Source organism: Micromys minutus (assembly GCF_963924665.1).
Source record: "Micromys minutus genome assembly, chromosome: 13".
Lineage (NCBI taxonomy): Eukaryota > Metazoa > Chordata > Mammalia > Rodentia > Muridae > Micromys > Micromys minutus.
The window spans coordinates 11,343,061-11,370,204 of NC_137982.1; the positions used below are offsets into that span (position 1 = coordinate 11,343,061).

Sequence of the window (27,144 nt, forward strand, 5' to 3'; positions counted from 1 at the left end):
CCAGTACTGCAGATCAAGCCCAGGGCGTCAAACACACCAGACAAGTGCTCTTCAACTGGTCTATACCCTTAGCTACCCGACTCCTTTTTTTCTTTTGAGACAGGATCTTGCGTTGCCATAGCTGGCTTGGAGCTAACTAGCTCTGTAGTCCAGGCTCTTGAACTCATGGAGATCCATCTGCCTCTGCCTCCCAAATGCTGGGATTCTAGGCTTGCCCAACCACCCCACAGCTTCTCTTTGCTTATTTTGAAACAGGGTCTCTATGACCTATTTGTCCAGGTGTGCACTGAACTCATTCAGTAGCTCAGGACTTAACAATCCTCCTGCCTCAGCTTCCTGGGCAACTGGAACTGTAGGCCTACGCCACCAGGCTCAGCTGACAGCACTATTTTTGGTGTACTTGCTGAGTCAGGTGTCAGGAAGAGTCTCTGCTGTACATGGTCTACTTGAATCCTCATAACCAACCTGCAGGCTGCTGTTAGCCTATTTTCTAGAAGAGGAAACAGGCTCAAGGGAGTTGAGGGCACATGCAAAGAGCAGTGATCAAACCCGGGGACTTTTCTCTGGCTGACTTACTGAGAGCCATCGTTGGGCTGCAGCTGCCAACCGTGGGCTCTTCCATTTGCTATGGAGAATCCCCCTTTCTGGGGACTGCTGGCTGAGCCAGATCAGGACTGAGCGTGACTGTGTAACATGGCAAGGACCTGTGTCAGCTCAACAGGGGACAGCAAAAGGCAGGCGCAGCTGTGACAGGCTCGGGATGGTCTAAAGACAGAGCTATTCTGGGCTCAAAGCTGTCAGAAGTCTGAGGTCATGTTGCCCTGGTCCCTTCTTCCGAGCCAGAGAGACTGTGATACTGACCAGGGCTAGCCTGGAGGGAGGCTAATGCTAAGATCACAGATGTGCCCAGCCACCCTCCTCTGTTCATCTCCTCGTTTTCCCTCTACCAACCCTCCTGCTGGAGATGAGAGGGCTTCTCAGAGAGGCTGAGCAACTTGCCCAAAGACACACAGTCATCAAACCTAGTGTCATATATCTTTGTCTCTGAAACCGGGCCTATGTGGCCCTTCTCCACGGTTGAACCTGCCACTTCAGGCCTAGGAGGCGGTAATAAATCCTTGCTCTGCCTCTCAGGTCTTGTCCTGATTCTGATACTCAACAGGCCCTGTGCTAAGACCTGGGAATCCTCAAGCCTCAGTTTCCTTATGTGTGATGAAGCAGTAATACTAGTCTGGTGTACCTGAATCAGGGAAGGGAATGCAGGATCAGCTCCTTCCATTGTGTGTGTGTGTGTGTTTGTGTGTGTATCTGTGTATCTCTGTGTGTGTGTCTGTGTATCCTGTGTGTGTGTCTGTCTCTCTGTTTGCCTGTGTGTGTGTATTTGTGCATATGTATTTGTGTGTGTGTATTTGTGCATATGTGAGTATTTGTGTGTGTGTGTGTGTGTGTGTGTATTTGTGTGTGGGGGGGGTGGTGGTGGGTGGGTGCCATGCTATGCACGTGGAGGCCAAAGGATGACTTTTGTGGAGTCAGTTTTTTCCTTCTGTCTTTACATGGGTTCCAGGAATCAAACTCAGGTTGTCAGACTTGAACTGCAATTGTCTTTATCCCCTGAGCCATCTTGCTGGCCTCAGATCCTTCCATCTCTAGGCTCAGTCTGTGAGCAGGCTTATGGGGTGACTTGTTCCTGGGGAGGCCGGGAGGCAGGGAGGCAGAGCTGGTTCCTTTGACACAGCTAAGCACCAGGCTGTGTGCTGAGTACTTGACCACAGAGCCCTTGGCTTCCCATCAGGTAATGCGGAGGCCTTGCCTGTGCTCACATCCTTAGGCTCCGAAGGGCCCCAGAATACACAGCTATAGATGGGACTCGTAACTCAAACCTAGGACTGACTCTTAGACACTGTGACAGTTTTCTCAACTTGTAGAATTTCCAGGGAGGAGAGTCTCAGTGAGGGATTATCTAGACTTAGTTGGTCTGTGGGGAGACTGTCCTGATTATGTAACAGATGAGGGCTAACCCAGCCTTAAAGTGGGTGGCACCATTCCCTGGGTTCAGGTCCTGAACTGTATCAAAGAGGGGCAAGCATGTGACCTGCCCTTGACTGTGGATGGGGCTAACTGCATCAGGTTCCTGCTATGTGGCCTCCCATAATGGTAGACTCTAACCTGGAATTATGTTGTCAGACATTTTATCACAGCAACAGAAATGGAACAAACACAGGCGCCTGTTCTTCCCCTCTCTCAGTGGCTGTTAACCCTGGGTCTTCTGGCCTCAGATCTAATTTGCCTTCTCCATTGCCCAGCAAATCTCAGGCCAGCCTTACTGTGGCCTCTGGCCTTCCTAGAAGTGCAGGCAGACAGCGATGCTACCTGTCCTACCCACCTGTTCTACATACCTGTCCTATCCACCTGTCCTACCCACCCGTCCTGCCCACCTTTCCTGCTCATCTTTCCTACCCACCTGTCCTATCCCCGTCCAACTCACCTTTCCTGCCTACACACCTGTCCTACCCACCTGTTCTGCCCACCTGTCCTGCCCATCTGTCCTACCCACCTGTCCTGCCCACCTGTCCTGCCCACCTGTCCTACCCCTCACACCTGCTATATTCTGTGGTACCATCAGGAAGAAAGATCAGTAAGGAAAAGAAGTCAACAGCAGGACCTCACATTGCTGATACACCCAGACCTATGGAGTCAGCTGGGCAGGGAGGCTGTGGATTAAGGGAAGAAGCAGGCTATGCTGTGTTGAGCTGACCAGGGCAGGATTAGAATAAAGCCCTTGCAGAGGACAGTAGCTGGTGTCTCCTAAAGAAAGGCATTCTGGGTAGGAGACCAAAGGCAAGAGGTAGCGTTGGCACTTATGTGTGCTTAGGGAAAAGACAAGTCACATTCATGGAATGTGTAGTTTTGGAAGAGCCCCTGCTTCCCTTTCTACATCTTGCATCTGTTACTGTCTGTGAGCTCTTCAATGGTGGGGAGGGTGGGAGAGGGTGGGGTAGGAGGGGAGTGGGAGTCGAGGGACTCACAGGGTCCCTCTTCTTGTGAATACTAACTTGTTTCTTATGTTGTCCATTCCCAGTGGCTTCCTCTTCACAGGGCCTAATATAGATGACACCTCTCGAAACCAGTCTAGAGCCTGGCTCCGTTCTCCTAAGTCCCACTGTTCCTGATGTCCCTCCTGCCCCTGATGTCCCTCCTGCCCCTGATGTCCCTCCTGCCCCTGATGCTCCTCCTGCCCCTGATGTCCCTCCTGCCCCTGATGTCCCTCCTTCCCCTGATGTCCCTCCTGCCCCTGATGTCCCTCCTGCCTCTGATGCTCCTTCTGCCCCTGATGTCCCTCCTGCCCCTGATGTCCCTCCTGCCCCACCCCTCCCACTGGCCTGGACACACTGCATAGGGAGGCCAGCAGGGAGATCTGCTGGGGAGGGCCTGGATGGAAATTAGGACCTGTCCCTTGCAGGGCAGTGCAGAAATGTGGATAAGTGCCTGCATTTTGTCCCCTATAAAATGTGAATGGCACATATGCCAGGAGGAGCATCAGGGGCAGGAGAGACATCAGGGGCAGGAGGGACATCAGGGGAAGGAGGGACATCAGGGGAAGGAGGAGCATCAGGGGCAGGAGGGACATCAGGGGAAGGAGAGACATCAGGGGAAGGAGGGACATCAGGGGCAGGAGGGACATCAGGGGCAGGAGGAGCATCAGGGGCAGGAGGGACATCAGGGGCAGGAGGGACATCAGGGGCAGGAGGGACATCAGGGACAGGAGGGACATCAGGGGAAGGAGGGACATCAGGGGAAGGAGGAGCATCAGGGGAAGGAGGAGCATCAGAGGCAGGAGGGACATCAGGGGAAGGAGGGACATCAGGGGAAGGAGGGACATCAGGGGAAGGAGGGACATCAGGGGCAGGAGGAGCATCAGGGGAAGGAGGGACATCAGGGGCAGGAGGGACATCAGGGGCAGGAGGAGCATCAGGGGAAGGAGGAGCATCAGAGGCAGGAGGGACATCAGGGGCAGGAGGGACATCAGGGGCAGGAGGGACATCAGGGGCAGGAGGAGCATCAGGGGCAGTGGGACTTAGGAGAACGGAGCCAGTGCCATCTATATTAGGCCCTGTGAAGAGGAAGCCACTGGGAATGGATAACGGATAAAGCTGTGGCCAGCCTACCCTAGGCCTTCTGAAGCCACAGTTTGTGCCCTAAGCATTGAGACTGCTCTGGAGACGTTACCTTTGGAAGCCCAGTGAGTCTACAGTAGGTGATAAAAAGCCCTAACAATGTGGAAACCCAAGGGAAAGATCTGCTAAGATCTTCCTGACAGGCCTGCTGCATTATGGGAAGATGGGAGCCAGGAAAGGATGAAACAGGTCCACTGAAGCCTCTGCCTGCTTTATAAAGGTTCAGAGAGATACCCTGCCACTCCCTCTTGGGCCCCGCCTCACTTTAGCCTTGGACACCTAGGCAGCCCACTCACTTCTTGGGACTCCTTTATGTTCTTGGCTCCTTGTACAGCTAGTCTGCCGTGGTCATAGTATAAAGTCTAAAGTCACTGACAGGGCTCAAGGTGGGCCATGGACCGACCCTTAGGTGACTCTTGGCTCTGGCCTCAGTGCCCCACACTCTCCTTTGCTGGCACCACTATCATTACTCCATGTGTCCCCATCGCCTTTGCTCTGGGTGGTCTCCATCTCAGCTCTCCTCACTCTCCCTGACTCTGGTCTGTCCCACCCCCGTGTGGACACCACTTCTGTCACTTCCTCCGGGGAAGCTTTCTGACGATGCCGCTTGGGTACCCAGGGCTTCCCGCATTCCCCTAATGCTGATGGGTCTTGCTGCCACTCTGGCAGGCACCACCTCTGGGCTGCGAGCTGCCTGGGCACTCAGACTGAAAGTTTAGAGGCTGAGATGGTGAAGTAAGAGGGAGCCTGAAGGGCCCGGACCTCTGGCCCTGTGGCAGGGGACACTGAGAAGTGGAACACGGCAAAGCAGATTCTGAGTGGAAGGGGGGATGATGTCTGCGTCGGCAGAGCCATGTGGTGGCTTTTTATGGGGGAGTGTGTGATAATTCTTCCAGATGAGGTTCTAGTTTCAGCATGGAGGGGTGGGGTTCACGCCCCTCCCCTGGGAAGCCAGCCCAACCAGATACGGTCTCAGCTTTCCTCTCATTCTGGAAGATTCTTTGGGCTATGTCTGAAAACGCTTCAAGGCAGATATAGTGCTTAATCTTTTGAAGAGGCCACTTTGTCCAGTAGAGGGACAACCTTACAGAGAAGAGGCCAGAGAATAGGAGGCTTGCCTTGCCCTCTCCTGGGCAGCAGGGTGGCCTGGGCCACACTGACCCAGGAGAGCAGGGCAGAGGCACTGGAGGGACACAAATACCTATCCAATCTGATGGCTGTGCGGGCCGCTGGGTCACCACAGCCAGACTTCCTGCCTGTGACCTACATTCCCCTAGCGCCTCCATGTGCAGGCAGATGGGAGTGTGTGAGAACCAGAGCCTGTGGGAGAGGACTCTGTGGCTGCAGAAACCCTCATGTGAGCATGCGAAGGAACAGAGGGTCTTTCTGCTTACCCCAGTCCCCGTAGGCTAATTCTGTGTCCAGAATGGCAAGACCGAGGCCCTGTGGCTAAGGCGCTTGTCTCCAGAACACCTCGGCGTTGTCCCGGACTCAGCCCTTTGCTATGGCAGGGATACTGGGCATGGAGTGTCAGGTGTAACCTTCACAACTGTCATAGGATATGGATGGGGGAGGGGCGGCTTCAGAGGGAAAAGTCTTTGGGTCTGTCCTTAGAGTGCAGGTGCTAGAGCTTAGGGCCACACAGATCTGCTGGGTGGGTGTCCTCACCCTGGGGATGAGGCTTGTCCTCGAGGAAGGGGCAGCAAGAGCTGCCATGTGACCTGCTGAGAGACCCCTCCACTCCTAGTGCTTCCTCCTGCCATCTCTGGAGGACAGTGGGGGGGGCAGTCTACCTTTGTAGGCTCTTCTTGCAGACTGCCCCCGACATGCAGAAGGCACCAGCACCTTTCTGCTGCTCCCGATTGCTGCCCAGCTGTCACCTTCTTGGTCTTGCCTCTGTCTCTTTTGCTATCTCTACGTCTCTTGGTTTGTGCGTTTCCTTCCTTCCTTTTTGTAGCTATGTCTCTGCCTCCCTCAACACTACACAGGGTAGTTCCTTGTTGAAGGCCTACTATGTGGAGCAACAGTAGCACAGTGGGGCATAAGTCCATTCTCGTCCCCTTTCCTGGTGGTACCAGTTCTGCTTTTTGGGCTCTGTATGCTCTGCCTGGGGAACCCATGTTGGTCTCTCCCCTGAAGTCCCCCCATCCCATCCCTTCCTGTTGCCTCCCCTGTATAGTTCAGACCAGTCTCCTTGCTCTGCTCTCTGCTTTCCCACAGAGTCCTCAACAACACTTCTTTCCCTCAAGTGGCACTGACCAGTGCCAATCCTGAACCTGGACTGTAGGTCCCAAGGCCCCTACATCTTCTGGGCCCATTGGGCTGAGGGTCCCTGGAGCCCTAGGGAACGTGCATCAACTCTCTGCCAGGCCTGGGGTCCCGAGAAAATGAGGTGACTTTCTTGAGTCTGATCTTCCTACTTGTGAGATGGGACGATGGCTCCAGTCAGACCTTGTGTGACAGTGTGTGACCAGAGAGGAAGTGTTGGTTCTGGTGAAACCTCAGAGCTGTGCAGCATAGAGGACCACAGCTGCCTGGGCTGTCCCTGTTGATGCCCGTGGTTCTTGGGGCTGTGATGTCCTCTAACCCCCACCCCCTTCTCCTGTCTTTTCTCCAGATTCTTGCTCCTACAGCCAAGCCACCTGGGAATCCAACTACCCCACCTTGGAGGATGATTTCCCTGAGCCCCTCCTTACATCCATCCCATCACTCCCTCCCCTCCTTGCATCTTTGCTAGCTTCCATTGGGGTCCTTCCCCCTCAGACCCTGCCCTAGACTAGAGGGTCTTTCTACTGTGCGATCTTACACTCCTCAGCCCCGTCCCCCTCAGGTGTTCTGTTCAGGGATCAAGGCTCTGTGGCCTTTGCCTGCTGCACACACCTTGGAGCCTCAACTGTATGGCAAAGCACTTTCCCTTGGATGTATATTGAATGAATAATGGATGGCTGAAAGACTTAATGCAGTGAAAAGGACTCTGCCTGCTCTAAAGGGCTGCACGTAGGTCTCTTCTGATAAGCTAGCACACGGAGTGGTACTAAGCCATCTTTGGAGCCTCCATAGAACTTAGCTTCATTGGAAAGAAGCGAGGTCCACCTTAGTGGCTAGAAGAAACATGGGCCCAACAGCAGGAGAGACTGGAGAGAATCCTGGTGGGGAGGAGCTTCAACCTGGAGCTGAACTTTAACCCTCAACTGGTGTTCATGGTAACTGTTGAGGTAGGCTGGTGCCGAACCGGTGAATTATAGACTACTTTGTAGAGTCCTGCTGGACAAAGGTGTCCCCAGTCATGGAGAAATTAAGGTATCCCTGTCTCTGGGTGGTGGTGCTTATTCAGTATCTCAGGAGGCTGCTGGGTAGGGAGAGGGGCTCATGAATTACAGGATAGGTGTAGAGAGGGAAGGGAAAGAGGAAGGGGGAGAGGGGAGGGTAGAGGAGAGGGAGGAATGGGGGGGGTGGAGAGAGAGAATGGTAGAGCACCGCAGCCCTAGAGTAGAAAAGGCTAGGAAGAGGAGTTTGAGCAGGGAAAGACAAGGGTGAATAGGGAAGGACAGGGTTCCAAGCTGTAGCCAGCAACAGTCTAATGGAGCCGCCTCATCCTTCAGTTGACCCTGGGCTCATTAAGATCAAGCTAGGGCTGAGGGCCAAGCAAGCTGCCTGGTGAACAAAAGAGCTTGTATTTGGAGAGAGGACCATTAGCCAGGACCAAGGGAGGGTTGCAGGGCTGAGGAACGGCTGTGAGGAACAGAAGAAGATAAGGAGCTGGGGAGGGGGCCGTGTCTCAGACTTCGAACCACAGCTCTCTACCCAGTGAGATTGAGTGTTGATGTCCTGTCCCAAGGTGAGAGATGAGAGGTCACGGGCCACATTCCAGGCTGGGGACCAGTCAGCATGGGATGGACAACAGGCAGCCTGAAGTCCCCTGCCCCATGTGCACATGCTGTATCTCAGAGAGAACCAGGCTGTCTGGTCTGTGTGTGTGAAGGAGGCTGAGAGGAGAGACAGGATTATGAAGCTCATAGACCCCCTAGTCTGCATATGGTCTGATGAGCTGCCAAATGCAGGCTTTGGCCATCGCCCCACTTAAGACCTTCACTGGATCCCAATAGCTCCCAAAGGTCCTTGACAAGTCTGGGTAGCTACCTTTCTCTACCTGCAAGGGTCACCAAGCCTAAGCCAGGCTTCAGCCAGGCTGAGTGGGACAGCTCCTTAAATAGCTCCTCCAATAATTCCTGTCTACCAATTCTGGGCCTAAAAGAACAGGGAGAGCTGGTGTCTCTTTGATGCACATATCCTCTGGGAAGTCTCCTCAGCTTAGTATCAATCTCAAGGGTGTTGATGGCGCCCACCATGTTAAGAGGCAGCTGCCTAGGGGGAGGGGTATCTATTATAAGGCAACAGAAAATGGTAACAGGCTCACTGGTCAGAAGGTGGTGAGAGGAGGATTAAAACAACAGAGAGAGAAACGGGCAAGCAGAGTCAGGGCACAGCCTGTCCTTCTGGCCACCCAGCAGGTGCAGGGAACACTGAACTTCTGCTCGAAGCTTGGGAACAGACACTACCAGGCAGTTCACGCGGCACAGGGATCCTGCTGGCTTTGCTGAGGCTCCTCTCAGGCTGCCGCAGGGACAGTCAGGTGTTCAGAGGTGGGAAGGCGCATCTTAGTTCACACAGGACTGCAGGGCGCATCGGCCTTCACTGTCTGAGGAGACACACGGGGCTGTGAGCGGGAGAGACCTCTTTCATGTACCCAACTCCCATTGGATCAGCTTCTCTCTGACTGAAGGCTTTCATGTGACATGGGAGTTCTAAGCTGAATATGGTGGTCGTGATCACTTGAGAGGCGGAGGCTGGGGGATCAAGATTCCCTGTATATCTAGTTTGGGCTGAATAAGACACCGTGGGGGTTGAACAAAAATGCCCCCCATAGGTTCATACATTTGAATGTTTAGTCACCAGGGAGTGGAACTGTTTGAAGGGATTGGAAGGATTAAAAGGCATGGTCTTGTTGAAGGTGTGGCTTTGTTGGAGGAAGTGTGTCACTGGAAGTAGGCAGGTTTCAAAAGCCCATGCCAGGCCCAGTCTCTGTCTCTTTGTCTCTGTCTCTCTGTCCCCCTCTCTTTCTACCTGCAGATCAGGATGTAGCCCTTAGCTACTGTTCCAGCACCATATCCCCCACCATGATGACAACGGACTAACCCTCCGAAACTGTAAGCAAGGCATCCATTCAGTGCTTTCTTTTGTAAGAGTTGCCTTGACCATGGTGTCCCTCCACAGCATCAGAACAGTGACTAAGGCAGACTCAGTCTCAAAACAAACAGACAACTCGCCTCCACATCCTCCCCACAAAATGAGACGAAGCAAGGGTTCTGCAGCTTGCTGGCTTAAAGGGCCGGGTTTAAAAATCTGGAGATGGGAATAATCCCAGTGCTGGAAGTTCCAGGCCACACATTCAGTGAAAGAGCCTAACCCTGCTGTTCTTGTAGAGATGGGAAGGCAAAGCCTAGAGAGGCCTGGGTGTGGCCTCAGTCCCCAGGGAAAATGGTGACAAGCCAGTCCACCTCCTAACCCTTCCTGTGCAAACAGGCCACCCTCTGCCAGAAGCATAATCAGGGACAAACAGGCAACTCAGAGTAGGTTTTGTTAACATGCAGGATGACAACAGGAGACACTGGCTTCTGAATGAGAAGCGGGTGCTGGGGATGAGGCTCTGCCCAGAAGCTGGAAGCAAAGAACAGAGCCGGGCCGCTGGTCACGCCTCATTGAGAGCCTTGTACCCAGCCTCTGCCTAAGCTGGCCACACGCTTCACAAGTCTTTAACTAAGACCAAGGCTTCACTGGGTTTAAAATTAGAGTTTTAGTTCCGTTCTTGACTTTTCCAATTCCTCATTACATCTACTGTGGCCAAACCAACCCCCCCCCCAAAAAAAAGTAGCAACATCTGAGTCATCATAAGGGGTTAAAGCAACTGAACACTTCAAGATTCTTCTTCCTCCTCTTCCTCCTCATTTTCTCTTATAATGAGACAGGGTCTCTCTATGAAGCCGGGACTGGCCTGAAACACAATGTAAACCAGGCTGTTCTTGAACATACAAACATCTTTCTCTGCTGTGGAGTGTTGGGGATTACCGGCAGGTGCCACCTTGCCTGGCTCAGGATTGTTATGGAGTATGAATTTGGGAAGGTTCGGATCCCAGCTATTCCTCTTACTTACCATATGACCGGAAGTGGGAATGTCTCATCCTCTCGGCCTCAGTGTCCTATCTGCACACACAGCAGCAGCTACTTCCTCCCCAGGACGTGACGTGTTCGTTAAGTGTTAAAATAGCTAGAATAGCCTCCCATCTATGACTATCATTAGTTTTACTCAAACAACGGCAGAGCCTGGGCAGGCTGAAAAACGAGGTAATGAGTGGGAGGGAAATTAGGGCTTTCCCAGAAAATACCTGATGGATCAAATTCCATCCGGCGCTTCCACTTAGCTGGGCGTCCACCCTCGCTTCCTGTGGCCCCGCTGCTCTTAGCACAGTTTTCAATGCATGGAGGTAAGATCCGTTTCGACCCTAGATGACTTTAGGTGATAAAGAAGGAACTTCAGGTGCCTTGAATCAAATCCTCTCCAGAAAGTGAAACAAACCAGGAAGCTAGAATTTCTCTGAGGCTGATAATTCTGGGAGGGCACCTCCTGACATTAAAACTAAATTAGATCATGGTACCTCTGTTATTACTAAATAATTCCCCATGATTACACAAGGCAGCCATGAATCCTGATGGCGGTGAACTTCAGGCGACTTACTCCAAATAACGGCAAAACTTGCAGGCTCATCTGATCATTTCCCCATAGTGTTGTAGGCAGGTAATTATGCTAATGGGTCTTTTAAAAAAATCACCTTTCTAGTCTGGTATTGGGAGAACTTGAAACAGAAATGTGAGCAGTGCATACTTCCTGCAGCTGAAGCTGGGTGCCATGTCTGATTCCAAAAGGGCCCTTTGTCAGGAGGGAGAGAAACCCTATTATGCAGTTGGATTTAAAGTGACCGCACTCTCCTCTCTTCCAATCTTTATACATACTGTTGGGACTTGTCACTCTAGGAAGTAGGCACACATTGGAGGTTTGGGATCTTTTAGCTAATTCAAGCTCACAGGTATAATGTTTTAGTTTCCAGGCAGGGCTGAGACACTGTCATACTCAAGAATGATTCTGATGCTTCAGGAAAACGGGGGAGGAACAGAAGACACCATGGCCAAAGTAACTTGAGAGGAAAGGATTTATTTGGCTTACACTTCCACATCACTGTTCATCATGGAAGGAAGTGAGGACAGGAACTCCAACAGGACAGGAACTGGAGGCAGGAGCTGTTACAGAGGCTGTGTGTGTGCGTGCTACTGGCTTGGTTCCCATGGCTTGCTCAGCCTGCTTTCTCATAGAACCCAGGACTACCAGCATGGGAGTAGCCCCACCCACAATCACTAAATAAGAAAATGGCACACCAGCTTGCCTACTTATGAACAATCTTATGAAGGCCTTTCCCTTTGCATACTTAATGATTTATTTTTATTTTATATGCATCGGTGTTTTGTCTGCATATGACTGTGTGAGGGTATCAGATTCTCTGTAACTGGAATTAAGACAGTTGTGAGCTGTCATGAGGGTGCTGGGAATTGAACCCAGGACTGCAGGTGCCAGCTGTACCTGGCTTTTTATGTGGGTTCTGGGGACTCAAATTCAGGTCTCATGCTTGCACAGAAAGTTCTTTACCACTGGACCATTTCCCCAGCCTCAGAAAGAGGCTCTTCATTCTAGAAGAGGGCTTGAAACATACCATCCCACAAAATTATCCCTTCAGTAGCCATCCATGTTGGACCTTTCAATTCTGGCTGAACCCTCCTGGGCTGTTTATCTTCACTTCCTGTTCCCTTCCTGGACTATCCCCAGGATAGTCTGTCTTTCCCTTTAGATCTACCTTCCTTCTCCAGATTATAGACCCCTCCCCCACCTTCACCCAGCCAGATCATCCCAGTCGGTGCCTCTCCAAGAAACCGGAACATCTTGGCATGGCATTCAGGACCCTAAGAACCCAGACTTGCTTCTTCTCCCTGCTTGTGGCACATGCCTGCTCAGAGGTGCTTAACGGTTGGTCCTGAGCATGCCAGGCTGTCCTATGCTTTACCACGGGCCGTGCCCTCATTGCCTGGTTATATCTTATGCTTTAGGAGGTCACCTTCTTGGGAGGCTACCTCCCACTCAGGCTAACACTAGGGACCACAGCCCCTCCTCTGTAGGTTTATGCCTAGTTTATTTAATAGGAGTGACTCATGTATGGACCACAGAGAGGTTCCCTAGTGGCTCTGCTGATACCACAGCCTGACTCTTTCCCTAGTACCTGGGAGCAGCTCACTGGTCTTTTCACCTTTGTCCCCAGTCCTCAGCTCAGTGCCTGCCCAGAAAGGGCCCCATATCATTGACTCAGAGAACACATGAACAGCAGAGAGAAGTGCAGAGGCAGACTCAAAGCCCTGAAGTCCGACTAGACTCCCACAGGACTGCTCCTCTCCAAGCTGGAACCAACACCACCCAGTCCCCTCTCCATTCCCAGTGGCTCACACTGGTGTTTGATTCCCAGAACCCACCAAGGCAAATGTACATTCCTACATTATGCTTCCTCCTCTCCTCATGGTGGCCCCTCCCCACCATGCCTGTCATCCTGGCTGTAGGAGTCCCGTGAGCTTTGGACCCTGGGTTTTTGCTTGTTTGTCTTTTTTTTTTTTTTTTAGACAAGGTCTCGTGTGTCCCCAGCTATACTGGAGCTCCCTATAACCCAGGATGACCTTGATCTGACTTTCCTGCCACCCAGGTGCTGGGATCACTATGTCCACTTCATATGATGTCGGATGCAGAAGGTTTTGTGCGTGCCAGCAAACTCTCTATCAAGCCGTGTCTTCACCATGTTTTGGATCCCACTTCCATGAGCAAGCATCTGACTCCCCAGGAGAATCTGAGTTCTAAGCTACTTTATTCAGCTATAGCACACAGGATGCAGCAAGTGATGTGACAGCAGTTACAGAGGCTCAGATTTGGAACCAAAGAGGCTTAGACTAATGGCTCAGCCATTTTCATACTCTGTGCTCCCGTGCAATTTGCTCACACTCTCTTAGCTTCCACTTCCTTATATGCCATAGGAAAATACATCGGGCAGGTTGGAGAGATGGCTCAGAGGTTAAGAGCACTGTCTGCTCTTCCAGAGGTCCTGAGTTCAATTCCCAGCAACCACATGGTGGCTCACAACCATCTATCATGAGATTTGGTGCTCTCTTCTAGCATGTAGGCAGAATGCTGTATACTAGCTACACAAATACAACATAAAGCCCTTGAAAGCTTTTCATCAGGGTTAGGAGAGAGCTGATTGGATCTGTGTTCTGCCAATCTTTCAAGAGGCACCAATGGGTAGGATCCACAGGGAGAAAGGCAAAGAGGCACGGAAGTAGCTCGATGCTCATAAAAGCCTGAGCAAAAGACCACAGTACTTGCTGTATGATCAGAACATTATGGGCAATCAGATTCTGAGCATTTGATCATCCAACTGGCCAAGGAGTAAGAGGGAGTAGCCCAGAACAATTAAGAGAAAAACTAGAAGAATGTGGTGAGACAGAAGGGGTCAGGATTGTCCATAGAACCACAGATTGCTAGAGGTTAGAGGAAATGAAGGCCCAAGAACATCCTTTAATGTTGCCAACAGGGAGGTCCCTGATGGTCTAGACAGCCATTAAGAAAGATGACAGGGGCCGGGATGTGGGTGTTGGGAGAATGTTGGCTTAATGTACACAGTATCTTGGGTTTGATTCTCAGCACATTCTACAAAGTCAGGCACACACACAAAACCAGACAGAGAAACAACCAGGGTAGTAAACACTTGTGATCCTAGCAGTTAGCTGGGAAGGAGGGTCACAAACTCAAGGTTATCCTTAGTTACAGCAAGTCTGAGGCTAGCCTGGGACAATGATCAACTTCCTTCAAAAAGAAGGTGGCAGACTTTAAGTTGTCTTATTTGCATGAGACAAAGGACCAACAGTGACGTTTATGTCACCTTTGGGACATTGCATAGTGTGATGGAAATTAAATCAAAGGGACTGGTTTATTAGCTTAGGAAACTCTCACCAGAGTCCTTGAAGTGCACAGGGCTGCTCTTTTCCAGTGACTACCCAGCCCTGTCAACTTCATGCTTCTGTTTGAATGTAGAACATGTAACTCTGGCAGATTCATCTTCTAGAGTCTGGACCACAAGCAATTCCCAATCCTGCATGTTGCCTTGACGGGAGCCCCCGACAGGAGGACATATGTAGATTTTGCATATACAAGTACAGATTCTGTATTTGGTAAATCACTTCAGACTTGTCCCTGGGGAAGGAGCTGCGGGCTCTGTTGCCCCTACAGATGGAAGTTGGCAAGGAAAAGACAGGTCCAGATTGAGATCCCTGAGATGTGAGAACAGACTGATGGGGAACAGAGTGACAATGGGGAGACAAAGAGGAGGGTCTGCAAACTGCCATTCCGTGCAGCTAAGCACCTGGGAAGGGAAATGCTGAGGGGAAGAACAGAGCAAGGGTGCTAGAGCAGGCTCTTGACACTTTCGGCTCCCGGGCCAGCCTCCACGTGCACACTTCTGCTCAGAACTGGCTCACACCCTTGTTGTTGTTTTTAAACCAGCTTTCTACCTGCATAGTGGCCCAACTGGGTCCCTTCCACCCTCCTCTGCAAACATCTTCCTCTTGGCCAACATTCACAAAATTGCTGCTTGACCTCAGATGGGGGCTGTACATATGGCTTCTGTGGTCTCATAGACTCATCCTAATCACTCCCTGGGTCTCATCATATCCTGGCCGTGTGACCCCAAGAGTGAGGCTCAGATGACTGAAATGGCATGTTAGGTTACATCGCTGGTAAATGGTTTAGCTGCAATCGAATGCAGCTCTCTCTGACCTCAAAGTTCATGTTACTCTCAAGACCATTTGTGAAGACCAAGCAGTCCGTAGGTGGTGGGGTTGTCCTCCTCCTGAGTGTGGTCTCTTTTGATTCCAAAGTATTCGGATTCACTCATCTCTTATGTAAACTGCCCTAGTTGAGTCCCTGTGCAGAGAGAGGGTGGACCCGCAGCGGTAACTCAGAAAAGGTGTACATGAGAAGGTATAGTAAGAGTCATCTGTAATCTTTGTACTAAGGAAGCTGAGGCAGGAGGATTGCAAGCTTGAAACCAGCATGGACTACAGTAGCAAGACCTTGTCTTAAAAAAAAGTCAGCTTCAGGAGACAAATCTGAGACTAGGTGCCACTGTCCATCTTGGGATGACACAGACAGTGGACAGGAGCTATCGAGCTGCCTCGGGAATAGATGTGGACTCACCCCCACCTCACCCAGGGTCTTCCATGGCAGAGTCCTATCTATCCTACAAACGCTGAAGACAGAGAGCGGCAGGCCAGGACGACACACTGACTGTGCAAACCCCTTAAGAGCACAAGGGAGCTGAGGGCCTTGGAGGCCTAGCCTGCACAGTGGGCTGGGAAGCCCATCAGGATGCATCTGGGCTGAGCAGGCTTCAGGGGAGGTGGACTAGGAAGCTGTTAGCAGTCTTTGGGTTTTCTGAGTACCTCGCCGCCAGCCAGGCTACGTTCATGCGTCAGCACTTAGACACGATGACATCATTACAAGAAGGAAAGTAGGGCTGGAGAGATGGCTCAGCGGTCCAGAGCACCCACGGCTGCTCTTCCAGAGGTCCTGAGTTCAAATCCCAGCAACCACATGGTGGCTCACACCCATCTGTAATGGGGTCTGATGCATTTTTTTTTTTTTTGAGTAAAGCTACAGTGTACTCATGTACATAAAGTAAATAAATAAATCTTTTTTAAAAAAAGAACAAGGAATGTGTTCCTTCAGATCAGGACTGGGTTGTTTTTAGAAATTCCCATCAAGCTTCCTTAGGTTTTTTGTTTTTGTTTTGTTTTGTTTTAAATCTGGGGTCTAGAGATATATAGCTCAGTGATTATCAGGGCACTAGGTTCAATCTCCCAAAATTGTGCGCGCACACACACACACACACACACACACACACACACACACACGAGACAGACATGCATGCACTTACCACTCCAGTCAAAAAACTAAAATCTTACCTAAATGGGGAGCCTCTCCCTCCCAGCCATCACGTTGCCTTCTGCCTCCCTGGGGTAAACACTTTGCTGAAAGGTGCGTTTATCATGCCCCTGCATGCTTTCTGCTTGTACGTCTGTGCATACTCATGTGATATATGGGCATTTGGGTTTTCGTGTTTAAAGAATCCAAATGAATGATATCATGCAGTTTGCTTCTCTGCAACTTACTGTGTCTTCTCCTTCCCTCGGACTCTCTAGCTGGTCTCCTCGCTGGCAGAGACTCTCGGAGCACTCTGCAGTGGGTCTGTGCAGTCTGCAGATGGTCACAGGCTACCGTGCCTATTTGGGAGGGGGACACTTAGGAGTGTCCTAAGGAAATGACTGGATAGCAGGGTGGTTTTTCGGTGCTTCCAGCCTGTTTTCCAGAGTGGCTGTAACCACTTTCCCACCTGGCCTGGGCGCTCTCCATATTCCTGTCCCGTATTCCACTGTCTCCCTTTTGTTTGGGTGGCAGTCTGACAGAAGCCATGTGACAGTTTCCTGAAGGAGGCCTGACTTTCTGTGTCCTCGGTTACAGTGAGGCTCTCTTTGCATCTGTTTAATGGACATTCATGCTCCTTAGGCTGGGCGCCTAATCATACCTGCTTTGAAGTCTCTTTGTAGCTCAGGATGTCCTTGAACTTCTGATCCTCCTGCCCCCACCGCCCATCTGGCTGGGATTACAGGTTTTAGCCACCACACCTGGTTTATGTATGGCTGGTGATCAAACACCGGGCCATCACTTCAGCAACTAAGTGACACCCCGAGCCTTTTCTTCTGAAAATCAACTTGTCGGAGGCCTTTGTATATTTTGCATTTGACTTTCTTGCATCTTCCTCCGATAAAACGGCGTCCACATTTTAATTAAACGCATCCATCTTTCTCTTGATGCTCTGTGGGTCTTCAAGAAATCTTGTCCTCTGACAAATTTGTTTGTTTTCTTGTTTAGGGTCAGAGGCCCACTGTGTAGTCCAGGCTCATGGGCTGGAATTATGTAATCCAGGCTGGCCTTAAACTCACCACAGTCCTCCTGCCTCAGCCTCCCGGTTGCTGGGCTTACTAAGGTGAGGCACCATGCCTAGTTTGTTTGTTTTCACATTTAATCTTTTGTATACCCGAGAGACTGATGGTGTGGAGCAGGGATTCCACTTTTCTTTTCTAATACAGACATCCAATTGCTCCAGCACCGTTTATAGAGGAGCCTACTCTTTCTCCACTGGCCTCAAGCACCACTTCTGCCAAATATTAAATTTCCGTACATGTGTGGGTCTATTTTTGCAGCCTCTAGTCTAATCCCCCAGCCTATTTATTTAACCTCACTCTTTAGGCTCCTCCCATAACTTCTGGGTACAGATTCTGTCTGAGTCTTCGAATCCTCATGGAAGGAACATGTATGCAATGGTTTTGCTCAGATCACTGAAAAGTGTTGGGCTTTCAAAGCCACCCGGTCCATCCAGAGAGCACATCACTGTCCTGTACCTGACATTCACTACTTCCTTCAGCGAGAAACTTCAGAGCCATGACTTCATGCTTTGTTGGGGCTCAGACTCCATTTAGTAGGGCCTCCTCCTAACAAGAAACGGGGACTCTCATGAAGGTAGACACAGGTTCTGCTCCATCATCTGAGGCTTGTGATGGTGAGGAAAGTCGGGCCATGTTCCAGGGTCAGTTTCAAGAGCCCTCTCGGGGCGTGCACTTGAGCCCAAGGCGCAGCTTGAGAGGACGCTGGCTTCCCCCTGGAATTACAGGCGTCCTCCCGCCCTCCCGCCTCGAGAGGCAGGAATGCGCAGGATCAGCTTTCAGCAGGGCCACGGCCGCCTTTCCGGGGAGCTCCCCTGACAGGCCCTTCTTCAACGGGCCGAATTAACTGGTTCTGTCTGTCCGACTGGGAGAGCAGCTCGCAACTAAAAATAGCAGCCCCGGTCAGGGCGGCCTGCTCCCCGGCCGGGCCCGGGCCACCGCCGTGGGAGTCCGAGCCGGGACGGCACGAGGAGCCCGGGGGAGCGTCTGCACGCCAGGGCCCGACCCCCGAGGCCCAGGCCGCGTGCGCAGCGCTGGCGCCACAGGTGCGGCGGAGGGAGGCAGGTCCGACGCCGGCCGGGATGGGCGCTGGGCGCTCGGCCTCTCGAGCGCTCGCCTGGGCCTCCCTGCCGCTGCTGGGGCCTCCCGCGGGCCCGCTCTGCGGGGACACGCTCTGCAGCCGAGGTAAGGCCCGGCGCGCGCCATCGCGGGCCTCCGCCTCCTCCGCGATCCTCCCCTCCAGGCCATTCGCCGTTCCCACCCCCACCCCGGGGCCAGGAGGGGCGGACCCAAACATCCACCGGTTTCGGGGACGGGAGCCAAGCGAACTCTTGTCAACTCACCTGCCAAAAAGATCGCAAAAGCTTTTGCCCCCTTCTGGTCTCAATGTTTCCATCGCGGAAAATGGGGCGATGACATCTATGTGGGCTGAGGAAATTGGGGGTGGGGGGCATCGAACAGGACGGATTGGGGTGTCCCGGAGTTTAAGTGGATGGAGTGCCACGGTCCTTTTTCTCGGACTCTGGTACCTGCCTCCAAGCCTTAAGTTGGAGATGCTGCTAGTCGTTTGGGGAAATTGAAGAGGTCAGCGAACGGTGGGGGGACGATGCTTGCAGCGGGGGAGGTAGAGGGTGGCAGCGGAGTAAGGAAAGAGAAGCCTTGGTCATCTCTCTGTCCCTGGGTTACAGCAAGGGAGGCAGGGAACGACCTAGGAGGGCGGGCTGAGGCCATGCGTGAGCTGGACCTGGCTGAGCAGGGCCAGAGGAGAGGCGTGTGGCCCCGCCTGGACCCTGGCCAAGCCCGGGCGGGGGCGAGCGCTGGCAGCCGAGGGGTTCGCCCTGCCCAGTCCGGCCGGGCGGGTGGTGGAGATGTGGGGTCGATTGACCAAACAGGTGCGCCCCCGCCCCTCCCCATCCGCCCCCGCTGGGGCCCGTGGGCGGGCAGAGCTTCGGCAGCGGGCCCTGCGATTGGCAGGGAAGGGCAGGCCGGGTGGCCCGGGGAGCAGAGAGCCGCGGCGCCGCGGGAGGCGGCGGAGCCGGCCGGAGCTCGCTCCAGCCCGGCCCGCTCCGCTCGGCCCAGCCGGCCCCACGGAAACTTTCCTTCGGCCGAACTGGCAGCCCAGTGCCCTGCGACCCGGAGACTCAGTGACTACGGACCCTGGCCCTGGGCTTCTCCGACTGCACAGTGCTCAGCGGCCAGGCCAGCACGTAGAGGTAATGGTTGAGGACCGCTGGTCAAGTTGAGGTACCCTAACACCTGCAGGGATCTGAGCAGGGTCTTCTTGAAGACTTTGGGAGCGTTGATACCTCTGTAGAGCTACAGGGCTGAGGAGTGCGCCCATCCTTGCTTTATTCATTTCTCATGTCGGCTCTCCCGCAGGAGCTCCGAACCTTGTCAGACCCTTTAAACTTTGCTGATTTCTGCCTCTATCCCTGACCCTGACCGCAGCCCGGTGCAGGGCTGACGCTTTCCTCTGGGAAGGAGAGTGCAGTTGTCACCAGGAAAGCACCTTCAGCTGGTGTCTGCCATTTACAGGAGTCGGGGTACAGGGTTCTCCGGTCTATCAGCTTCAGAGGCTTCCCGTGACTACCAAATTTCAGACACACACACACACACACACACACACACACACACAGAGAGAGAGAGAGAGAGAGAGAGAGAGAGAGAGAGAGAGAGAGAGTCTCCCATATGCCCATCAACTTTGGGATGTTTGTAATTATTGTTAGCTAGTGCTGTTACTAAGGACGCAAGTGGGAGCAGAGAGGTCTCTCTTCTTCTTTCCTTGGCCTGCTTCCAACCCCACCCTCCACTGACAGAACACACCTTGAAAGCCACATAGGGGATGGGGAGGGAGACCCAAGCCACCAGGTTTCTAGGTCTCAGCCTGGTGGGCATGGGAAGCTCTTTTGAGCTTTCTGTGATGTGTGTGTGCCCGGCTTTATCCCACTTCCTTCAGTTGTTGAGGTGGCAGCGGGGGTGGGGGTGGGGATGCCGCGCTTTAGTTTTAACGGCCAGTGGTCACCTTTGAGAGTCATAATAGGAAACATTGCTTTTCTTCAGTCTGAACTTCTTGGCATTTTCTTGACTGTGCCTCAGAATTAACCAGACCTAACACCCCGCTCAAGAATCCAAACAGGGGTTCAAATCTCAGCTTCCTCTGCTCACCTACATGCCCTGAGCACAAAGGGTCCCAGCAGGAGGATCTAGTAAGACTTTTAGGAAGTGAGGCGCGGAGGATACCTGCTCCCACCTTTGGTGTCTGAGGGACTCAGCATCTGTGTTCTTTAGTTTCCTCTCCCCTCAGGAACAATCAAACAGCAGGCCTTTTGAAAAACAGTGTAGTACTTCCTAAGGACAGAAGCTGTAGGTCCCAGATTTCAAATGACCCAACCACTTCCCTTCTCTGCTGAGAATGTGTCAGAGTTTTAGGCCTTTGAAAGCAGAGGTGACAACTATAAATGCTGAGGGACAGGGGACCCAGCCAACTAGCATGCAGGAGAGAAACCTGACCCCAGCCACAGTTGGATGCTTCAGACTCCAGGGTCCCTTCCCGGGACTGCATCCATTTCTGGTACACATCTAGTCTCTTCAGCTCAGGTTTTCCGGGCAGGGAACTCAGGAGGCACTGGACATCTCCAGTCAGCTAAAACATTCTTGTTCAGAGTGGAAATCTATGTCCCAATTACTTCTACCCACTGAACGTCTGCACAGACCTTCAGGCATCTCTTAATGGCTCAAGTATTCTCTGAGGTCCCCCAGTCTCCGCTTTCTGTGCCTTCCCTTAGGCACTCAAGCAGGGGATCTGAGTTTGGCAGTGGTTAGAGCACCACTTAGTGTTTATTTTGTCCCAAGTCCTGTGCTGGGGACATTACACACATGTCACTGCATTAAGGGGACCCTGTGAGGCTGTGTCCTTTCTTATCCTCACTTTGTATACAAAGAAATGGATTTAGCGTGAGGAAGGGACTTATCAAAGGTCATACAGTCGGTGATGGGGTTGTGCTGCACCCCAAATGCTTCTAATTTTTTTGACCCTCTTTGAATGCCTGCTATAGTGAGTGTGTGTGTGTGTGTGTGTGTGTGTGTATACACTTGCACGCACACTTATGTCTAGGCCTGTTGTGTGTACCAGGATGCTTTTATCACAAGCACCCAGGGTACCTATTGAAATGCAAACTCATCTCCACTCCTGACCTAGGGATCTCTGCATAGCTTGAGAAGCTTCGCCCTCAGGTCCTCCGAGGAAGAGTACGTGGCAAATGTGGCAAGATCAGCGGATAGGAGGCAGGCTAGAGAGAGCGGGCCAGTGCTGCTCTCAAGGAGTGCATGCATTAGTGCAGACCTTTGACCTCTGCTTTCTCAAAGGAGTGGCACACCTTGCTGATACCCTTGTGCTTGGTTGTTCAGTGACAGTGGTAGGGACACTGGAGAGGTGAGGGTGACCTCCCCACTTTGCAGTGTGGGTGCTCAGACCTTTCCGGTTAGAAGGTTCTGAGCCTGCATGGAGGAGGGCATGGTGTGGGTCTGTTTCTTGTTAAATCGGTCCTCCCCGGAGGGCATCTCTGGGGATTTGTCTCTTCTGAGGGCTGGCTATGGCGGAAAGGGCACACTCACATGGACCCTTCCACTGTCACCTTTCTGACCCCCAAGCTCTGTGGCAGACAGAGACTTATTCTGCCTTCTAACCCTTTGATTCCTCTGAAGGCTCAGGGTAAATTACATTCATTTTAGAGTTCAGGTCCCAGGAGTCCACAAGAGGAAGTGGACACCCAAAGTCCACATATATTATGGGAGGAATGAGCAGAATGTGGAAGAGCCAGGACTTGAACTCTCATCCTCTAACTATATATACAGCGTTCTTAGCACTGTGACTTTTTGTGGTTTTCCTGCCCACCTGGAGGTGGCTTTGATGTTAGAGATCTTGTCTGGAAGATGGAGGGCCTGGGGTGTATAGCAAACGATCCTAGGAGAGTTCTTCATATCTTTAGGCTCCTCAGATGTCAAAGGGATAGAGGTGGGGCTGTTCAGCTAAGTGGCGGAAATCCTTTAGAGCTGTGAGCTAGCTCCTCTGGCATCGCCAAGGAAGGGTGCCTCGGTGGGTTCAGGAGCCAGTGAGGTTGCTGGCCTCAGAATCCAACAGGCTTTCATCTGCCACTGCAAGAAGGTGACAATGAAAATGACTCGGGTTCCTGACTTGGAGCCAAAGGCGCTTAGGGCTCTGGGACAAAGCCAGGTGTGGTCTCCTTCTCAGGTGGAATAGCCTGGGCTAAGAGACCTGGGGGGGGTGTATAGCACCTCTGGTTTCCCTCTCAAGTTACCACCTCTATCTCCCATCAGCCTTTTCTACTTCTTTCTGTCAGCTGGTGCCCCTGCCCAGTGCTCTAACCTCCTCCAGGTGGAAGCCATCTCAGGCTCCTCGTACTGTGCCCGTACCTTGTGCCTGGGTTGCCCAGCAGTCAGGTTTCTTGAAGCAGCCCTGTGAGCTTCAGCTTCCTAGCTCTGTCGTGAATCTTGTTTCCCATTGTTAGTGGTTGCCTGCGCCCCACCACAGCATCGGGACCTAATCCCTGGGCTACAGTGTGTGGCTTTGGGGTTCCTCTCTGCTTACTTCCCTCTGCTCTTTAGGCTTCCCGCACTCTGGTCTGCGCCTGAGGCTTCTGGACCATCTCTATCAGTGTCCAGCAGGGTCTCATCACCTAAGAACTGGCTAATGTCTGTAACCCAGGCCAGCTGTGGACAGCTGATTCTCCTGCCTCCACATCCCCAGTGCTGGGACTCCAGTCATACCTGTGTGTTGACAGACCCAGTACTTCTCCTTTGAGTGTCCAGAGGACTAGTGAGCACAGCACGGGCCTTCTGATGCCTGGTGACTGTCACCCAGCTTAGCCAGTGCTCTGCCAATGCTTCTGGCCCAGAGTAGTTTCCCTGCATCCTATACTTTAGCACAGCCAGGCAGGAGCCTCTGTGTCTGCACTTGGGCTGGGCTGACCGTTGCTGAAGGACAAACAGATGCTTTGGATTCATGGACAGATGTCTGTCTCTTTATGATTATTCTGGGTTCATTAACCCCTCATTCCCCGTGTGTGTGTGTGTGTGTGTGTGTGTGTGTGTGTGTGTGTGTGTGTTATCAGAGATAGAATTTAGGACCTTGGACATGGTAGGCACATATCTGTCTCTAGGCCACAGTCCCTTCTCCCATCTCAGTTCTGAAATGCTTTTCAAAAAAAGTCTCTTCTGGCTTTATAGCATCCAAGATGGACAGGTCTAGAAACAGGTCTAGAAGAGCCAGATTGTCAGCTCCTTCCTGCAGGCTAAACTTTATGTCCCGAGTGAGAAAATCCAAACCACCTTTAGACTTGAGAGAACATTTGAGGATTATGAAGGTTCTACTGGGTTTTAGATTATTCTGGAATCACAGATGTTGTCCTAGGGGCACCAAGCAGGTCACTTTCTGGGGTTGTATGGCCTCCCTAGAAAGGGTTTGTCTTATTGAAAGAAGGCTGTAAAGCCCCAGAGGCCAAAGCAGAAACAAAACCACAGACAGATCTATGCTGAACACAGCATTTGTTTAAACCTTCTGGCTTGTGAGGTCCATTTATCCAGTAGGACTGGCTTCACCCAGGCCTCCTTCAGTCTCCTGGTGACTTTCTGCTGAGGAAACTGAGGCTCTGGGAAAGGGGACACATGGTTGGCTCACTCAGTCTAAAAAAGGTACCCCTTGATCCCCCCCCACTCCACCATCTCCCTCACTTTCTTGCTTCCCTCCTGGTTCTCAGTGCTCCTTACAGGGGAGGATGTTTATGGTGCTCCGGGAGCACAGCTCCTGTTGGTCCATTTTCTTGACCATTTTCCTGATGACGGTGAGCAGGAGCAGAGGTACTGGTTGCAGTGGGCGGGGGAGGGGGCTCCGGACAGTACATGGTTGGCCTTAGAGCTGGGATTGTAACTGTGAGGTAGAGTGCTTCCCTGGCATGCATGAAGCCCTGGGAGCCACCCTCAGGATGAGATACAGAAGAAGGAAGCTGACACCCACACAGGTGGACCTGGTGACAGGTAGGAAACTGTGGCCTGAGGCAGAAAAGTCTCATCTCTTTGTGGTCACGGTAGCTGCTTCCCATGAAAAGCTGTTTTGGGGATACTGAAGGGATAGGTAATAGTGTTCCCCCTAGTGTAAGTAGGCAGCATGAAGCCTCAAAGCTCTCCGTTTTTGCTAATAAATGTTCCCTTCAGGTACCTTCCCAGTTTATCTGCCTTTGCTCCCACAGAGTCAGTTCCCTGTGGTACAAGTGCCTCAGCATTGGCCCCTAGAGGTGACTCTGGCACTCAGAGAAGGGCCAGGAGAAGGCTCTGGCTAAGGAGAGGAACAAGTGTGGCCTTTCTCAGCACTTGCTGTGATCACGTCTGGCTGTCTTGGAAAAGACATGACAACTGAGTCCACTAGGAAACTGGTATTTGCTGGGATCTGTGAAGAGCCGGCCAGACATAGTGGAAGCTGGCAGTGGTTGGAGTGGAGACCTCAGGGCCTTTCCCGGCAGAGGGACCGCCATCAGCCATCAACACTGGCTGGCGCTACTTCCAGGAGGAGAACATTCTTAAAAGGCCCTGTCACCCCCTGATAGGAATTGGCGGGGTGTGTGAGGGATTTGTTTTTCGGTCAGGATGTGGGGAATTAAAAATAGACTTTGTAATCCCTTGGGTTCGAGTCACACTTGAAGCCCTGCAGAGCCCTCTGGCTCCATTATCTCCCTTGAGTGGCTCTGCGCTGCTGTTGAAGTGGGTGGAGGCTGGGCTGCCTGCTTTCACGAGTACACAGAGAGAATGTGCACCCGGTTTCTTGCTGCACCCGGACACTGTGTCCAGAAGTGAGTGACAGAATCCAAGCCCGTCCCCTGCTCATTTATCTGAGTTCTCAGGAGCCCAGGGCAAGTCATCAGACTGAAGGGGGAATGGGGGGGGGTCACTTGAAACTATTCAGGTAGACTTTTCAGCCAAGTGCCAAAGGTGGCAGGAAGGCTAGAGATGAATCAAGGCTCTAGAGAGAACCACAGAAAGCTGGGACCTGCTAGGTCAGGAAATGGGGAGATGGTGATGAGTCTGGGGCAAAGAAGTGTCATGAGGGCCCCACGATGGGAGCTTTTAATGCTGTAATAAGGGTTGCAAGTTAGGGTTTGCAAGTTCACACCTGTAACCTCAGAACTCAGGAGGCTGAGGAAGGTCAACATCTGAGTCCTAGGTCAGCCTATATGATGTGAGACCCAGTTTCTAAAACAAAGCAAACCCAAAAAGACTGAATATGATTTCATCACCGGCAACAGGGAGCCTCTGAGGGTCACAGAACATGGTGGGGCCCTGATCTATAAGGAGCGCAGTGCTTCTTCTGTCTTTGGTATGGGCACTTCTGTAAGGTTGACTGGATTCAAGTCTGTTCACCTCCCAAGTTTCCTGACATCAGGAGACCCCGTTTTTCTTCTGTCTGTGAAGTCTGGGAAGAGCCAGCTTTGGGGAAAGCCTGCACATGAGTTTCTCAGCTCTTGCTAGTTTTTAAAGTAGGTGGTCCAGGTTATCCACCTTCACTCTCAGGGGTGACAGAGGGGAAGCCAGCAGTGGCGGGCTGTATCCAGAGGCTGATCTCTCCTGGTCTGACTCTGGGGGGTCTCTGCATGGCAGCCCGGCTTGTTTTACTTCACTCCCAGGCCACCTTCTCCAGGCTACCCGCCCAGTCCTCTCCCTCAACACTGGTTTCTACTTCTCAGTATCTGCATGAGCTCAGCGTCAGCTCAGCCGTGGTCACAGAAGAGCAGGATCTGAGCAGACAGGCCACCAGAAGCAACTGGCACCCACTTCTCCTTACAACTGTGATTAGAGGCCAGGCTGGCCTGAAACTTCACTAAGTTCATGTCTGAACTAGAATTCAACTCCTGCCCTCCAGGTCCCTGTCGGCCCTTGGCTGCAAGGCCTCCCTGCTTGGCAGGACCATCCTAGTCTCAGCAACAGGAGCTGGGGATCCCCACCTCTGGAAGCACCCTGGTTTTGCAGCATGACTCCTGCCGGGGCTAGAAGCCAAGCCTCTGGGTTCCCAGAGAGGGCTCCTGGCGTCAGTGTGGCTTAGTCACAGGCATGAGTTCACTCTTCACCTCTGGACTGGGGAAGATGCCAAGGTTTGGGAACTTCCACTGTGAGCCACTTACTGGGGTGTGTGTGTGTGTGTGTGTGTGTGTGTGTGTGTAGAAAAACAAACCTGTTGGTTGGGACTTTGTACTGAGCCTATGAACTGTAGGCCCAGGGAACCCACTGAGGCATAATAAACATTTGGGCCATGCTTCCCCATAGCTTCCCTGTGGAGGGGCTCTGTGTCAAGAAAGGGATTAGATCAGACCTGGAACCCAATGTCAACACCTGCTGTGCCTCGTGCTGGCTGGGTCCAGACAAAGCACCTCTCTGAGCTGTAATACAAATAAAGAGCCAGCGGCTCATTCCTTCTGAGCATTTCCTGAAGGCCAGGCACCAGTTTTCCTGAGTCTCAGAACAGACTTTGACATCTTTGGGACTTGTTCAAGGTCAACAGGCGAAGAAATGCCAGGGCAGGATTTGAATACAGGTCTTTGTAACTCCACAGCTTAAAGCATAACTGTGTGCTGCTCATACAACAGCGGTGTGGTGGCCTCATGAGGAGGCATAAAGGTAGCAAGTCAGGCAGGGTGAGCAGGGAGACCCTTCTCAGTAGCCTCATTCTCTGTCTCCCACTCTGACACTGTTCTTGAGCAGCCAG

At 52.3% G+C, this 27,144-nt stretch overlaps 1 protein-coding gene across 5 annotated transcripts in view; it reads left to right on the forward strand.

The window, feature by feature from the left end:
- DAB2IP (DAB2 interacting protein) overlaps positions 1-27,144 on the forward strand; it is a 169,475-nt gene that overhangs the window by 4,638 nt on the left and 137,693 nt on the right. Inside the window, exon 1 of one of the 5 annotated variants that reach the window (XM_080927840.1) lies at positions 19,471-19,588. The exons of the other annotated variants lie outside the window; for them this stretch is intronic. The gene's annotated coding sequence lies outside the window, so the exon portion shown is untranslated. Of the gene's footprint in view, positions 1-19,470; positions 19,589-27,144 lie in introns of those variants that run through there. 5 annotated transcript variants of the gene reach the window in all.